The following is a 17,048-nucleotide window of genomic DNA, read 5'->3' as shown; positions in this document are numbered from 1 at the left end:
CTCCATGATCTTCAGTTGCTTTCTGGAAGCCCTGGTGTGTGGCATCATATATCGAAGTCTGATGTCTTCAATTAGGAATGTCTCTCTCGCTAGCAGGTACACTAGTCTAGATCTTGTTGTCTTTGAGAGACATATTGCTCTTTTTAGATAGGTCGATTTTACCTTTTCTAGTGTTTTTAGATTTTTTTCTGTCAGGTGGTCCCATATAACCTCCATCCCATAGGCCAGGATTGGCAAGATTTTTGCGTTGAATAATTTCATGGCCGTTTCTAGACTGAGTAGGCGGATGTTTTTGATGTCCTGTACTGCTATTATTGCTTGGGCTGCGCGTTCTGTTGTATGTTTTGTGAAGCATTTGGCTGTTGGTTGCAATGTCACTCCTAGGTATTTAAAGTCTGATGAGATTTTTATTTTTTGTCCTCTGATACTGATTTCCGCATTCTTGGGTGTTTTGCCTCCTTTTCTGAAAATTGCCATTTCTGTCTTTGCTATGTTTATGTGTAGTTTGTGTTCACTGCACGATCTGTCTATTTTCTCAATGATTCTCTGCAGCTTCTGTATATCTGTTGAACCTACGGCTATGTCGTCAGCGTATGCATATATATACACATCTTCTTCATTTTCTCCAATTCGGAGTACACTGTTTATTGTTGTGTCCCTTTCCCCATGTTCCAGTACTGGACCTCGTACGTTCCAAAAAAACCGTGAGCATCAGTTTTCCTGAGGACGCTTGGGTCTTGAACTACTACTTGCACAGCGAATTTGGATGTTTCTATTGCATACCGTTTACTGTCCGGCTCGTAATGGTGGATCCATGTTTCGTCACCCGTAATGACCCCGTCTGAGAAGTTGTCCCCTTCGTTACCGTAGCGATCCAAACGTTTTTTTGAGATGTCCGAGCGCGTTTGTTTATGCAACTGTGTGAGTTGTTTCGGGACCCATCCTGGACAAACTTTATGAAACCCAAGTCCGTCTGGATGATTTCGTAGGCAGAACCGTGACTAATGTGCAGGCCATGTGCCACTTGGTCCACAGTTAATCGTCTAAGAGAATTATTTCATGTGAATGGTTCCTTCATTTGTGGCGGTAAACGGTCGTCCGGTTCGTTCATCGTTCGTAACACTTTTGCGACCATTTCGGAATTTTTCAATCCATTCGTAGACACTCCGTTGTGCAAATCACTGTTCCCGTACTGTACCGGAAGTCTTCGATGAATTTCGGCCCCTGATATGCCTTCCGACCACAAGAAACGGATCACTGAACGTCGCTCTTCTTTGGTGTAAATAGACAGCGGAGCAGCCACGATTAACAGCACGCCAGCGACAACGAAACTAACCTAGCCGCTTTAAAACTGCAAAGATATAAAAAGAAGTAAAGCATGCGTCAGAAACGTAAAACGACAGTACTACCAAAATAAACAAAAATAGCTAAATTGCGGATAAAAATTGACTTACCCTCGTATTTTCTTCTACTTCATGAGAGACCAGAATATATATCGATCCACTGTTGCTGCTGTCGAGGCAATTTTTTTTTTTTTTTTAATGTGCACAGAGACCAAAGTTTCCAGTTTTGAACAGGCCCAGAGGATTCAGCGCGTAAGGGGGCCGTGTGTATTTTGCAGTGACTGTATTTCTTTAATGGTATTGGGAGTTGCATTGCGCAATCAGTTCGTATAAAGTTTTTGCTAACAATAACAAAGAGTAAGCACACCATTCGCACTTGGAACACGCTACACAATAACTCCAGTTTTGTAAGCATTCCTAGTTGAGGCATTCATTCAATGGGGTGTTACAGAGAAAAGTTTTTAAAGAATGTTAACAAATTGCAAAAGAAGACGCAATGTGTGAAAACCTATTCTCGTCTACATGTTCCTGTAATGTAAGTTATTAAAATACCACAGCTTTGGAACAAACATTGTCCGTGGAAGAACAAGATGGCCTCGACTTTTTTGTTGCGTTCTTCTTTGAAGCCGTCTGCAAATGGATGCTAGCAGGCAGATAACATATTCTCAGTCCCTCTGGATGCTGCTGCTAGTGTTTGGTCGAGAAGTCGGTTTAAATGAGAGACGTTACGCGCAGTCTGTACCACCTCCGTCCACGTATTCCTTTAAAATACTGCGAGGCAGCCATGACAAAACTATTCCACCTGGCGTGCTACAAGCCAAGTGGCTCAAATTTGGGATAGACCGTGCACTTTGTGACTCTCCACTGTTTTCGTACGTGACAATGAAGCTGGAAGCAGTGCAGTTTTCAAGTGAAGAGGACCTGCTGAGTGCTTGGCACAACAACAGTTAACTTGGGAGAACTGGTGTAAGGATTGGTATCGGAGGATGGGGTGGTGTATTCAAAGCGGCGGAAATTACTTCGAAAAAATTAAATAAATGAAGCCGTATTGCAAAACTTTCCTAGACTCCTTTGTATGTCATTGTTGCTCACTTCACTCGCAGTAATTAAATTAGATTCCTGCCTAATCACACGCTTTGAAATCACGAAACATTCTGGAAAAAAGTCAAATATTTGTTAGAAGAAAGAATATAAACGTCACAGCTGGCTATTTCACTCGCAACAGCGTCGTCTCTCCGTTTTTTAATCCGAGAAAGTCACGAAATGGAAGCCCTCATTCCTGTTAGCGCACCCTTTTATATGCAGATAACACCGAACGTTGAGTAATGTAATTCTGTTACGTGAATAAGAAAGTCCCAGAGAGAAGCGCGAGTCAGGCTGACTGCAGCGATTGTCTAGTTTCGAAAAGCATCATCATTTGTCTTAGAAGGGCTTTTACAGTTGCTGTGCCCGTAACTAACATTTTATTATGACAGATCGCACCTAGGGTGACGTGTTTGTGATAAATCTTCAATGCGCCTTAGGAGGGGGAAGGACAGATTAGTTGATCGTCTTGCAGAAAATGTAAGGGGGGCCACATGCCCACAAAACAAAATACCTGTGACTACTGGAGTCAGAGGGACACATTTTTTAGATTAGAGTCCGGCTGCAGACAGAGTATTGAAAGAGATTAGAACAGAACAGTTTGTAGCAGTATCCAAAGAAATAAAATTTGGGTGTTTCGTCAGAACATTAGAGGACTGAAAAACAAGATAGATGAGCTTCCTGTATGCCTAGAAAATGGGGTAAATTCTGAAGGTATAGATGTTTTGGGTCTCTCTGAACACCATGTAACCGCAGGGATGGAGAAGTTAAATTTAAGGGATTACAGATTAGCATCTTATTCGTGTAGAGTCAACGTGGAAAAAGGAGTTGCTACTTATATAAAAACTGGACACAAAGTCAAAAATATTGAAACACATAGTTTTTGTGTAGATCAGATTCTTGAGGCATGTCCTCGTGAATTGCTACTGCAATGTACTTCTACAGTAACTGTAACAATCTTGAGGCATTATTAAGCTACCTGTCAGACAAAAAGAAGCAGTTAATGGTTTGTGGTGATTTAATGAAGATTTCTTAAAAGATACCGATAGGAAAAATGAGCTAAAATCTTTGTTTGGTTGTTTCAATCTAGTGTCCGTTGTAAATTTTCTACCTCGTGTGCAGCAGTATAATGGATCACTTATCGATAACATTTTGATTGACAGTGCTCAGGCAGAAACAATTAATGTGTACCCACTCGTCGATGGGCTATCTGATCACGATGCACAGCTAATGGAAACAACACACATAGCACCTTACAGGATTCAGGCACGTTCATACAAGGCAGGGAGACTTAGTAATGCGAACAGCATACAGAGCTTTAAGTGCAGCCTAGAAGAGGTATACAAAGAAAATGATGCTGATGCCAAATTCAATTTATTCCATCATAAATTTATCTCAATATTCGAGAGTTGCTTTCCTGAAACGTTATCCAAAAAAGCCATTACAAAGTCAAGCAAGCCATGGATTACTAAGGGAATTAAGATACCGTGTAAGAGGAAGAGCGAAATATACAGACAGGCCAGAATATGCCAGGATCTGACGTTACTTGCTTACTACAAAAGATACTGTAATATTTTAAGGAAAGTCATTAAGAAGTCGAGAAGCTTGTGTGCTCCGACAGAAATTAATAATGCGGATAATAAGATAAAAACTATATGGAATATCGTCAAACAGGAGACGGGGCAGCCTGACAGTACACAGCATACTATAGCAATAAAGCTACATGGTGATGATGTGAGTGATAGTTCACAAGCTGCAAGTATTTTTAACAATCACTTTCTGAATGTAGCAGCAAAAATTGTGTTAAAGGGTTCAGTTGAAGCAAAAAAAGTTAAAAATGTCGTTCCCAGGACTTTAGGCCTTTAGAAATAGCACCAACACCCCCCACTGAAATTAAGGGAATTATAAATATACTGAAAAACCAGAACTCATGTGGTATTGATGGAGTCTCTAACAGAATTTTGAAGTGTTGTTCTAATTTAATGAGTGGAGTCCTTAGCAATATATGTAATGCTTCGCTGACACACGGAATTTTTCCAGACAGATTGAAATACACCTCTTCATACAAAATGGGACAAGAGTGACTTAAATAATTATAGACCAATCTCATAGCTGACTTCATTTTCTAAAATATTCGAAAAAGTTATGTATTCAAGAGTAGTCTCACATTTAAGTGAAAATAATTTACTCGGCATGTCACAGTTCGGGTTCCGGAAGCGTTACTCGACTGAGAATGCTATCTACACATTTACCCATCAAACAATACAAGCCCTAAATAAATTATCGCCACTTGGTATATTTTGTGACCTCTCCAAGGCATTTGACTGTGTGCATCGTGTCACACTCTTAGAAAAACTCAGGTTTTATGGAATTGAACGCTATACACACAGCTGGTTTGAATCATACTTAATGAACAAAAAGCAAAAGTTGTGTTGAATAGCACAAATAATGTTGGGAGGGTGGTAAATTCTAGCGAATGGAGAGTTATCACAAAGGGAGTCCCACAGGGTTCAATTTTAGGTCCTCTGCTGTTCCTTATTCATGTGAATGACCTCTCACTTAACGTTCAGCAAGCGGAACTAGTACTTTTTGCAGATGACACGAGTGTTATAATAAATCCCATTCTAGAAAAAGCAGCTTAAGATATTGCTAAGGATGTCTTTCAAAGAATTATTAAGTGGTTATCAGAAAATGGACTCTCCCTTAATTTTGAAAAAAAAAAAAAAAAAACCTCAATATATCCAGTTCTGTACACCGAACAGAGTCATACTGACAATTGATATAGCATATGAACAGAGCTCAGTTAACAGGGTAGATTTCTCCAAATGTTTGGGTGTTCACATTGATGACAACTTGAACTGGAAGAAGCGTATTACTGAGCTACTCAAACAACTAAGTTCGGCTTCTTTCGTTCTTCGTATAATCGCTAGCCTTGGTAATAAACAGATCAGCCTCCTAACGTACGTCATGCAGGCACATTTTCAAGCAGTTAGGTATTTTAACTACACCATCAGAGTACATATATTCACTAATGAAATTCGTTACAAATAATCCATCTCAATTCGCGAAGAACAGTGATGTTCATACGTACAACACTAGAGGGAAAAATGACCTTTCCTATCCCTTATTGGAGCTGTCAGCTGCTCAAAAAGGAGTGCATTATTCGGCAACAAAAATCTTTGATCATTTGCCCGACAACAAAGTGTCTGGCAGGTAGCAGATAAAGTTTTAAATCCAGCTTAAAATCATTTCTTTTGGATAACTACTACTACTCCATGGACGAGTTTTTGTTTCAGAAATGGTAAAAAAAAAAAAAATTTGTACCTCTAAATGTAGTTGCATGTGTAGAACTAAAAATTTCAGTAATATTAATATTAGCACTATTCATATGTGTGTGTATATATCTTGTAATCTGACTTATTCCACATCATAATCGATAAAATAATCGGGAAAATTTTCTACGGAACATGACATAACTAAAACCAAAGGACTGAAACAGTATACTGTCATAACAAGCAAGTTACCTAATACGGAAACAATGAAATACAGTGAATCCTCTGAAAATTAACGAACGTGGGATTTCAGGTGACCGATTTCAGACGAACGCCAATCGAAAGCGGTTATGCCTTGCTCACTGTAATCACTCGTTATCGTGTGCTTGTTTTAAAAGCGAGGCAGTACGTGTGCCAACTTTGAAAATATGCAGTTGCCGAATTTCTTTTCGAAATCGTGCCTTAAGTTTGCCCAGTGTGTAACTGCACACACAAAAGCAGTAAGATTACTAATATATCTCATTTCATGTACGCACTTTTTAAAAATATTATCAGTTAGTGATTTTTGCAAATTTGTGTTATACACCAGCACAAACTTTCACGTGTGTACCGTTATGTGAATTAATTATTTTGTGCTAGGTTTTGTAATTTCCTTCCGCACCTTTGTTTTCTCTTCCAAAAACATGGAGTTTTGTTCTATCTGCTTCAATCTGATCGTGGTGTTAACTCTATGGTGTTTTATCTCCTTGGTTGTAACATTATGATCTGTGGGAAGAGGACATGTCAACACAATAAACTGAATCTCTTGTCAAATTTTTTTGTGTAAACAACTACAGATGCCTGTCGAATTTTGAACGTGCCAAGACAATCTAAGACGATTAAATACGATTTTTTGGATTTATCTGATGTAGAAAAAACTATTACGGCGAAACTTTAGAACTGCAGGTATGCCATAAAACATTTATTGCGGTATTGCAATCTGTGCATACAAAATGTTTGAAAACTTTGTATTTCATGTTGTGCTAATAAAACTTTACCTTCCGATGCAGATATTGGTTTGAGAATGAAAGAAAATGTTCGAAACTAGTCACTAATAATAAAGATTATAAATAACTATGTCGGACACTGTATTAATATCTACAGATGTCTAAGATGACTAAGGGTTAGCACCATATATTATTCCTATAGTACGTTTTGGAACACTGAAGATCTTTCTTAAAGATGAGTCACGCCAGAAAATGATTCCATATGGCATTACTGAACGGAAATATGCAAAGGATGTCAACTCAGTGATTTGCTCCTCCAAAAGGTGTGTGGTGATCCTAAGTACAAAGTTGTTTTTGGAATTTCGAAATGTACTGTTTTCCAGTTTAAATTCTCAACAGTATGAACACGTGAAAATTTTTATGTTTCCATCCCACTTATTACATCCTAACCATGTGTTACACTTATCATTAGCGTAGTACCGCTACACATTCAGAACAATATGTTGGCTCACATTGTTAATTTATCATTCACTGATGGAGTGTTCCTCCAAAGACTAAAAATCTCGAAAATGATATCTTTATTGAAGGGTAGTAACAGGCATAAAGTTGAAAATTATAGACATATTTCACTCCTCTCATTATTCACAGGGATTAATAACAAATTGCCAAGGGCTTACACGACCACTGTCTTCAGAACAATAATCAACAACCAGTCTTCTGAACAATAATCAACATGGCTTATGCACAGGTAGATCTACAGAAACAGTGATGGAGGATTATAAAAATCAAACTGTTAGAAAAAACGGTAATGTTGAAGGAGATAATTTAAATCTTTCTTAAGTTTTTGATACTGTTAGTCATGAAATTCTTTTCGATAAGTTGGAGCAACAGGCATAAAAGACGTTGAAAACAAGTGGTTTCAAATCAATTATAGTTACCTAACAGCTCGCAGCTTGTGGAACTCACATCAACTCATTCTAATCATAAAATCTGAAGTAGGTCTACCATAGGGTAGTGCGTTCGCCCCTTCTGTTCCTCAGTTATATATATATATGACGAACACAAGCTGCATCTAAGATCATGCTGTCTGCATATGACAGCGTAATATCGACTGATGTTAAGGAATCTGTGCCTACAACAACTGATTAAGCCTTCGAAGTCCTTACATTCATTACCCAATGCCAACAGGTTGACCCTTAATGTGAAGGAAACAAATTATATTCTATTTGGAAAGATGAATCAAAACCAAGATCTCCAAGTGGTACTAGGCAGAAATAAATTAGAAAGGGTATGATGATCAAAACTTTTAGAAATCTACGGTGATATTTCTGTATGTTTTACTCTGTTATTTCTAAAGTTTTCTCTTCAGAGGGTGCCACAGTGGCTTATGTGGGTTGCTTCCAGTACCATAACTTACGAAACAGTTTTCAGTTGTTAAATTAATAGCACATTAAGTGAAATTTTTACACTAAAGAAAATGGGTGTTCGAATGTTGTCATACAGGTCTACTAAAGCTCACTGCTCCTCTATTTAAAAGGGTAGTGTTTGCTTACTGAATCATCCTTGTACATGTATAAATGTGTGTTAACTGCTAGACTTCGTGACCTTCAAACCAACCACGATTACCACAGCTTTAATACTCGCAACTGTGGGTCACTCCATATAGAAAACGAAAGAATAACTTATCAAAGACATGTTAGCCACCATGGGGTCGTTCTTTGCAATGCACTGCCAACTTACATTAAGACATTGGAAAGGAAAGGGCTTTTAGAGCAGAGTTAAAATCATTTCTTGTTGAGTAGTGTTTCTTGAATGTAAGTGAAATATTACCCTGTGCCCTCACTTATTGTTGAATTCTTTTGCCTGTGTCAGCTGATGTACCATTTATGCTGTGTGTGTCTTTGCAAACGAGTGTTTCTACTGTTTTGTTTTCTACTTCCTCTGTTTCAGACGCAATGCAGTTTCATCTCCTCAGAGAAAGTGCTAGATGGTGTTGGACATTTTGGTGCCAGGTTTTTCATGTATTACACTTTTCAGCAGCGTTACGTAATGTGTTCACCTGTTTTTATTTTTCAGAAGTGTTTTAAATCAAAGTTTCATGTTCTAATTACATCGCTGAATTACTTCTTGTGCATGTTCCAGTCGGTGTCTGTTATTTCCCTTCCAATCACAAGCTGGGCGAGTTGGCTATTCCAGTCATAACGCACAGGACTTGCATTCGTTAGGAGCGGGATTTATTCCCCATGGGGCCATCCTGACTTGGGTTTTCCCAGGCTGCTAAGGTCAATGTTGAGATGATCCCTTTGATTAGGCAATGGGCCTACTTCCCGCACTATCCTCGCTTAATTCTATCGTACTTTTTGTTTATACCTGTAATGTGGTTGACATGCCCGACACTTGCGTACAGAATGGTCTAAGGACGAATCAACAAATAAAAATAAAATCTTGTGCCTTTCTGAAATTGATGGCGAGGCCATTCGCAGAAAAACTGTCAATGATACTTTCAAGAAGATTGTTTACGACTTATTTTGTTGTTGTATGCTATATATGGTTGCGTTGATTAAAGTACTGGTGTCATCCATAAAAAGTATAATTCTGCTTCTTGTGTCAGACAGAAGATATATGACGTTATAGATTTCGCCTGCGCACATCCTCTGTCTGGGTCACTCCAGAATTGGTTGCTTCGCCATATTCTATTACGTTATGCGCCGTCGGCCTGCAAGCTGAAGCCACCCCATTTCCCGAATCGTGCGCAGAAAATTCCAGAGCTGGCAAAAGGGCAAGGGCTCGGCCGCTGGTAATGACCGTGAGCGCGCACAGCCCGCCCTGCCCGCCTTATCGATTGAATAAAATCGCCGCCAGCCACATTTCCAAAGAAGGCAGGGGCGGCGTATCGCTGAACGGGCCATTCCTATTCATTTGCTGCCTGCCTTCGCCGCTGCTACGCACGGACAGCCTCGCGCGGCCATAAAAGAAGCCAAGCGCGTGACGTAAATCATAAAAAAAATAACAGGGAAGCGATACATTACGAGCTTGTTAGGGCTTCATGCGTAGCCCCACCACGGCGCAATTCCTGACACGAGAGAGCCTGCTCCAAAACGTAGAAACAATAGTGGACGAAGACACGCAATAATTCCTCGCGTTTATAACGCTGTGTTTAATCATTTTGCAAATCTATTTTAACTTTGTGGCCAATTTCGACAGAATCTAAAAGAGGGAAGTCGCGAGGCTGATCCTGAAAAAAATAGGTTAGAGGAGGTGTTGGGTAAAGAATAGGGATGTATTAACCTGCGTAACGATAACCAGGTACTCACCGACTGAACTGCTGGAGAGCAGCAAGTCTAGATTAATAACACAGCTTTTACGTAATTTTTTCCTGCGAGAACAATCAGCCGGTTTACGTCGCTGCTCACTCCTCCGATAGCGACTCATTCACACTACAGTTCGCGCGTCTCCCACATCCATTGAGACGCCTACGCATTAGTCAGAAACAGGTCACCTATGCGAAGCAAGCATTTAATTTACGTTACTCACGCCCGGTGTTGTAACGGCGCGCATTAAAAATATTAAAAGTCGCGCACACGCCACCGGCTTGCTGAGGTAGTTTAGGTGATTAGGTCACACACATACACACAGCATTGGCTGCGAGGAAATCAGTGCTAGTAAATGATGGGTCGGGAGAGACAGGAAAAAATTGAGGAAGAACGCAATGCAGTTTCGCGAGCACATCGATACTGCAGCTTATGGCTGCTCTGCCGTGCCTTGCACTTTGTCCCCCGTGTGACTAGCCCGCATAGCTGACTGAATCATCCCGCATTCCCCGAGAAGAAGCCACCACGACTACCCGGCGTATTACATCATCACGAGCACGAAAATCTGTTACTGTCAAGACGAAATCGGGGCCAGCACAGTCACTGTCAGCCAGAGGGGCAGCTCGGCCAGGCCGCAGAGTACTCACCAGGGTAAAAAGATGAAAGGCAAAGACGTGGGCGTGACTGGTCGACAAGCAGCCGCCCGCTGATTTCGGAGTTTCGGGCGAGGATCGCGAACAAACCGCCGGCACTCACTCACTCGCGACGCGATCTGATCTCGCGCACTTCACATCGCCCTGCGGCGCACACACTCTTCTCCCAAACTAATAAGCTGCCTGCCACTGCTATGGCGCCCACGCAATCCGTGCCTTCCGAGAACACTCGCCGTCTCCGTAGTTCTACGCACTTTGGACAGCAAGAGATGCCACACCGTGCGAGCGCCGGCAGCGCCGCTTCGGCGAGAGACAAATGAATAAGTAAAGTTTAGTTGCATTTGTTTGACAGCTGTCACATTACTCGTAACTGTTAATCTAAATTGCTGTATTGTTGGACTACATCTAAACAGGCCGAAGAAGTCAACATTTATCCCTCCATTCCTTAACAAATAACATGTTACATACATTTTTGAAAGACATGTAGTCAAACAGTCCCGACTCTTAACTTGTAGGTTAGGAATATGTTTACTAGTAATACACCGACCTTAGTGAAACTACTTTATTTTCCGCTTTTAATATAACGCCCTCACTCCCAAGGGCTACATAAAATTCTATTTTGATTACATTTGCTTCAGATTATGATCTCCATTTTGTCGCGAAAGGTGAAAAAGTTTCGCGATTGTACTTTAAATAATGAAACAGGCTGTGGGCGTACATTTTATAGCCAAATAAAGGTGATAAATTGAAGCAGATGTAACGTACAGAAAAATAAGTGTAGTTATTCGAAATTTAACGCAATCTTTATTGGCTCCGTAGACAAGAGAGCATTGTATGACTAGGAACATACTACATTCCCCTACGTATAGCTCACGTAGCGACCGTGAGAATAAAATTACAATAATTACTGCACGCACAAAGGCATTAAAACAATCATTCTTACCGCGCTCCGTACGTGAATGGAACAAAGAAACACTAATAACTGGTACAATGGGACGTACCCTCTGCCACGCATCTCATTGTGGTTTACAGAGTATGGATGTAGGAATCAAGTCAAGTTTTTATCACAGAAAATTGTATATATTTTAATAGCTGCCATACATCGAATTAACTACATCAAAAATCTACACTTACACTACATTAAATTACAATTTTGATTACACCATTTATGTTATATGTCATTTCCATATGGTTTCAGAAGTTTTTCACTCACTTTTAACAAAATATTTTGTGGTTTATGTGACTACATCTCCATTTTGTATACTGTATTACATTGAAATTTATCTTACATATGAAATCGTACATATTCTAGAAACAGATTTTTTGAAATAATATTTAAAGCGGTTTTTCAAGTACCATTTTAATTTTTCTCTCATTATTATTTATTTTATGGGCTTCATTGGACCACTCTAGTCAAAAATACAAAGTTGTAAACAAGTTGTTACACAGGGATACAATTTGACTCAACAATAACTTAATATGATATTTAGGTAATATAATTATTAGAGTCTATTCTTATATGAAAGGTGTTTTACTCTTCTGTCTGCCAAATATTTCTTCATTCTTTCAGATATTTTCTTTCTTTCTTCATCTGAGACCACTATTCCTGTACTCCTTTTATTGATTTTCATTTGTAGCCTGGTTTGAGGGTCTTGCAGTATTCTGGTTTTCTCTGTCTTGTTTTTAGGTCATCTACTGTAATTTGGAGTTCTTTCATATCTTCCTTAATTTCTGTGATCCATTTAATGTTGCTCTTGCTATTCCACAATCTTTGTGTTATTCTTTTACTAGTTCTGTTTTCTGGAGTTCTCATCAGATGTCCAAAGAATGAGATTCGTTTCTTCCTGATCGTGCTCATGACTGGTTCTATTTTCTTATATACTGTTTCATTTGATGCTGTTCTCCAGTGTCCATTTATTTTATACTGTTTATTTATACATATCCTAATTATTCTTCTTTCTATTTTTAGTATTCTGTCAATTTCTGCTGTATTAGTTGTTTTGAAGATAGTTTCAGCTACATACATTATTTCTGGTTATGTAACTGTTTTATAGTGTTTTAATTTGGCATCTATAGATAGGCTTTTTTTGTTGTATATAGTTTTGGTAATGTAATTTGCGTAGTTCAGTTCTTTTTATTCTATTCTGCCATGATGGCTTCTCATTTAGATTGTATGTTATTATTTCGCCTAAATATTTAAATTTATCAACAGTTTTGCTTTCCTGTTCTCCTGTTGTAATTTTGTTTACAAGTGGTGGATCAGTTAGCATAATCTCTGTTTTTTCAAATGATATTCTAAGGCCTACTTTCTCTGCTATTTCTTGTAGCGATTTCACTTGTTGCCTGGCTTCTTGAACATTGTTGGCTAGGAGAGCAAGATCATCAGCGAATCCCAAGCAGTTTACACTAATATCATCTTTTGCACTGACAATTCTTATCATCTTTGGATTGTCATTCTCTCATTATGTATTCCAGTGCACAGTTGAACAGTAATGGTGATACGCAGTCACCTTATCTTAAGCCTGTTTTTATGAGGAATGGTTCCAAGATTTCTCCTCTAAACTTCACTTTTGATTTGGTGTTGGTTAGAGTTAGTTGTATTATTTTAATTAGTTTTGGATGGAGTCCTAGATTTCTTAAAATTTTTAATACTGTGGAGACAGTCATATGCCTTCTTAAAATCTACAAATGTTATTGCCAGAGGTTTGTTCTGTTTCTTGTAGTATGCCATAATCAATTTTAAACTAATTATCTGCTTCCTCTCATGTTAAATCAGTGTCCGGAGGTAAAATAGCCCCCCGTTCGGATCTCCGGGGGGGACAACTAGAAAGGAGGCAAAAAACCAAAACGAGAATTGGTACTTGGAATGTCAGAACTCTGCTACAAGCAGGAAAACTAGAAAACCTTAAAAGAGAGATGGAAAAGAATCATATGGACCTCGTAGGAGTTGCTGAGGTAAGATGGAATGGACATGGAGAGTTGCAGTCAGATGAATATGTATTCTACTACTCAGGAGGAGAAGTAAAAGGAATTAATGGAATAGGAATGATTATGACAAAGGAATTGGCTAAATGTGTGGAATATGTAGACTATGCAAATGACCGGGTTATTGGTGTAAGGCTGAAAGGAGCACAAAAAGATTTACTAATTGTCCAGGTGTATATGCCAACTTCAGATCATGATGACCAAATTGTAGAGGAAACGTACAATGTAATAGAGAGAATAATGGACAAAAATAAAAAAATGCTGCAAAATAGTAATGGGGGACTGGAACGCCATTGTGGGAGAAGGGAAAGAGGGAAACATAGTAGGCAGTCATGGTCTTGGAAAGAGAAATGACAGAGGTGAATGGTTAATTGACTTCTGCAAGGAAAGGCAGCTGATAGCGGCAAACACATGGTTCAAGAACCATAAGAGGAGGCTCTACACTTGGAAATCACCAGGGGATAAATACAGAAACCAAATAGATTTTATACTGGTAGAAGAAAGATACAGGAATGGAATCACGAAGGTGCACACATTACCAGGTGCCGATATTAATAGTGACCACAACTTACTTATGGCAGAAATAGAAATAAGAATGAAAAAACTGAAAAAGGCGACAATGGTGAAGAAGTGGGATCTAGAGAAGATAAGGTCCAACAAAGAACAAATTACAGAAATGCTGTCTCGGGACTTTCTAAACACATTACGAGACAAAGAAGCACCTGATAATGCCAACGAGTACTGGAATATGCTGAAAGAAGGAATCAGTAAAGCAGGACAGAAAAATATAGGATATGTAAAAGGGAAAAGGTCAAAAAAACCATGGGTCACACAAGAAATGATTTCCAAGATGGAGGAGAGAAGAAAATTGAAAAACAAAAACACTGAAGATGCAAGAAAGATATACCGAAGGTTAAATAATGAACTGCGAAGAGAAACAGAGCAGGCTAGGAGAAAATGGCTAAAAGAGGAATGTGATGAAATTGAAGAACTGGACAGGAAGGGAAGATACGACTTACTATACAACAGAGTAAAGACTATGACATGGGAACAAAACAGAGCAGGAAGTGCTACTATGGAAATTTTTAGTAAAGACGAAGAGGTAGTGTACAAAGATCGTGACGATGTCCTCCAGAGATGGGAAGAATATATAAAAGAGCTATATGACACAAATAGCAAACCAGAAACTCTGGAACTTGAATCGCACAACAGTGTAAGTGATGAAGAGAAAGGACCGACCATCATAATGGAAGAAGTAAAGTCTGCCATTGCTGCAATGAAAAATGGCAAAGCAGTAGGTACAGATACAATACCGGGAGAAATACTAAAATGCTTGAACCACAATGGAATAAGAGAAATATTGAGGTTATGTAATAAAATATATGACAGTGGTGAATGGCCTGAGGACTTTTTGACGACAGTAATGATTCCATTACCGAAAAAACAAGGAACCAAGAAATGCAGCGAGCACAGGACTATCAGCCTCATTTCACATGCAGCCAAAGTGATGTTAAGAATAATTAATAAAAGACTTGAAAATGTAATGGAGGAGAATCTCGGAGAGGAGCAGTTTGGCTTTAGATGGAATACGGGCACCAGAGATGCAATAGGGCTCCTACGAATCTTGGGAGAAAGGTTTATTGAAAAAGGAAGAGACCTATATATGTGCTTCATCGATTTAGAAAAGGCATTTGACAATGTGGTTTGGGACAAGCTGGCGACTATTATGAGGGAAAAGAGAGTGGACTGGAAAACCAGAAGACTTATAAACTCATTATACCTTAATCAAAAAGTTTCAGTTAAAGTGAGAGGAGAAAGTACAAACTGGATCAGACTAGGGAAAGGAGTAAGACAAGGATGCTGTTTATCACCTACTCTTTTCAACCTGTACTTGGAAAATATGATTGACCAATGCTCATTAGATGACAAAGGAGTAGAAATTGGAGGAAGAAGAGTAGGATGCTTGAGATTTGCTGATGACATGGTCCTTCTAGCCACAGGGGAAAAAGAATTACAGGATTTGGTGGCCACCATTGCAACTAACGGAAAAAAAAATGGAATGAAAATTAACACAAATAAAACAAAAGTATTGGCAATAGGAGGAAATAAGGAAATAAAAATTGTGCTGAATGGAGAAACACTAGAACAAGTGCTAAATTTTAAGTATCTTGGAAGCAGGATAGACACCAACTGGAAGTGCACCACAGAAATTAAAACAAGGATAGCAATGGCAAAAGAGGCGTTTTATAAGAAAAGGAGAATCTTCTGCAGCGGTCTGGACAGAGAACTCAGAAAGAGACTCATAAAATGTCTTGTATGGAGTGTTCTTCTATATGGTGCTGAAACATGGACTATGAGGAAAAAAGACAGAGAAAGGCTGAAGAAAAGAAAAAGAAATTGGATTGGGCATATATTAAGAAAGAATGACGGACTGATAAAAACGGTTTTAGAAGGTTATGTAGAAGGGAAAAGGAAGCGAGGAAGGAAGAGATTCCAGATACTGGATGACATGATGGACGGTACAACATACAGCAGCCTTAAGAAGGAAGCAATGGATCGCAGAAAATGGAGAGGCAAAGGACCTGCTAATATAGCAGATAACTGATGATGATGATCTGCTCCGCACAGCTTCTCCATGGTCTGAAACCTCCCTAATATTCCCCTAACTCCTGTTCTAATTGCTCCTTGATTCTTTCATATAGGATCTTGGATAGAATTTTGTATGTGCAATCTAGGAGAGAGATTCCTCTGTAGTTGTCTGCGTTGCTCTTATCTCCCTTTTTGTGTAGTGGGTGGATGATAGCTGTGGTGCAATGTTCGGGGAATCATTCTGTTACCCAAATTTTTGTTACAGCCATGTGTAAGGAGATCTTGGCTGTGTCACTTGCATATTTCCACATGTCAACAAAAACCTGATCTTCTCCAAATGCCTTATAATTTTTTTGTTCTTTAAGAATTTTTTCTACTTCTTGGGAAGTTGGAGGGTCTAGTTTGTTAGGTTTGGTTTTTATTGGGGTATTTACGTTGATTTGTAAGGGTTCTTTGGGTTACTCGTAATTCAGAAGTCTGTTAAATGCTTTTGCCATGATTTCTGCATTTTCCTTGTTACTGTATGTCATTCTTCCATCTTCATATTTCACTATTAGTGTAGGGGCCTCATATTGTTGTAGTTGTTTCCCAAAGATTTTGTAGTAGTTCCTGGGGTTGGTTTTATGATACTTACCTTCTACAGAGTTTATAATATCTTTATGGAATCCTCTCTTGATTCTTCTAACATTTTGTGTGAATTATTTTCTTTCATTTTTAGGTTGATGGCATTTTTTCACTTTTATGTGTTTGAAACTTTAACCATGCTTGGTGTCTATCTTCATGGAATTTGTCACATTCTGATGTCTACCATGCATGTTTCCTTCGT

General features: G+C 38.9%; 1 protein-coding gene across 1 annotated transcript in view; it reads right to left on the bottom strand.

Moving 5' to 3' along the window:
* The window catches only part of LOC126108945 (abnormal cell migration protein 10), a 532,402-nt gene extending 521,516 nt beyond the window's left edge, over window positions 1–10,886 (bottom strand). Inside the window, exon 1 of the mRNA XM_049914327.1 lies at window positions 10,643–10,886. The gene's annotated coding sequence lies outside the window, so the exon portion shown is untranslated. The remainder of the gene's footprint in view (window positions 1–10,642) is intronic.
* Between the last annotated feature and the right edge of the window lie 6,162 nt (window positions 10,887–17,048).

Source organism: Schistocerca cancellata, chromosome 11, assembly GCF_023864275.1.
Source record: "Schistocerca cancellata isolate TAMUIC-IGC-003103 chromosome 11, iqSchCanc2.1, whole genome shotgun sequence".
Taxonomy (NCBI): domain Eukaryota; kingdom Metazoa; phylum Arthropoda; class Insecta; order Orthoptera; family Acrididae; genus Schistocerca; species Schistocerca cancellata.
The sequence above is the reverse complement of the archived record's forward strand: the minus strand, read 5'-3'. Positions and strand labels throughout refer to the sequence as shown.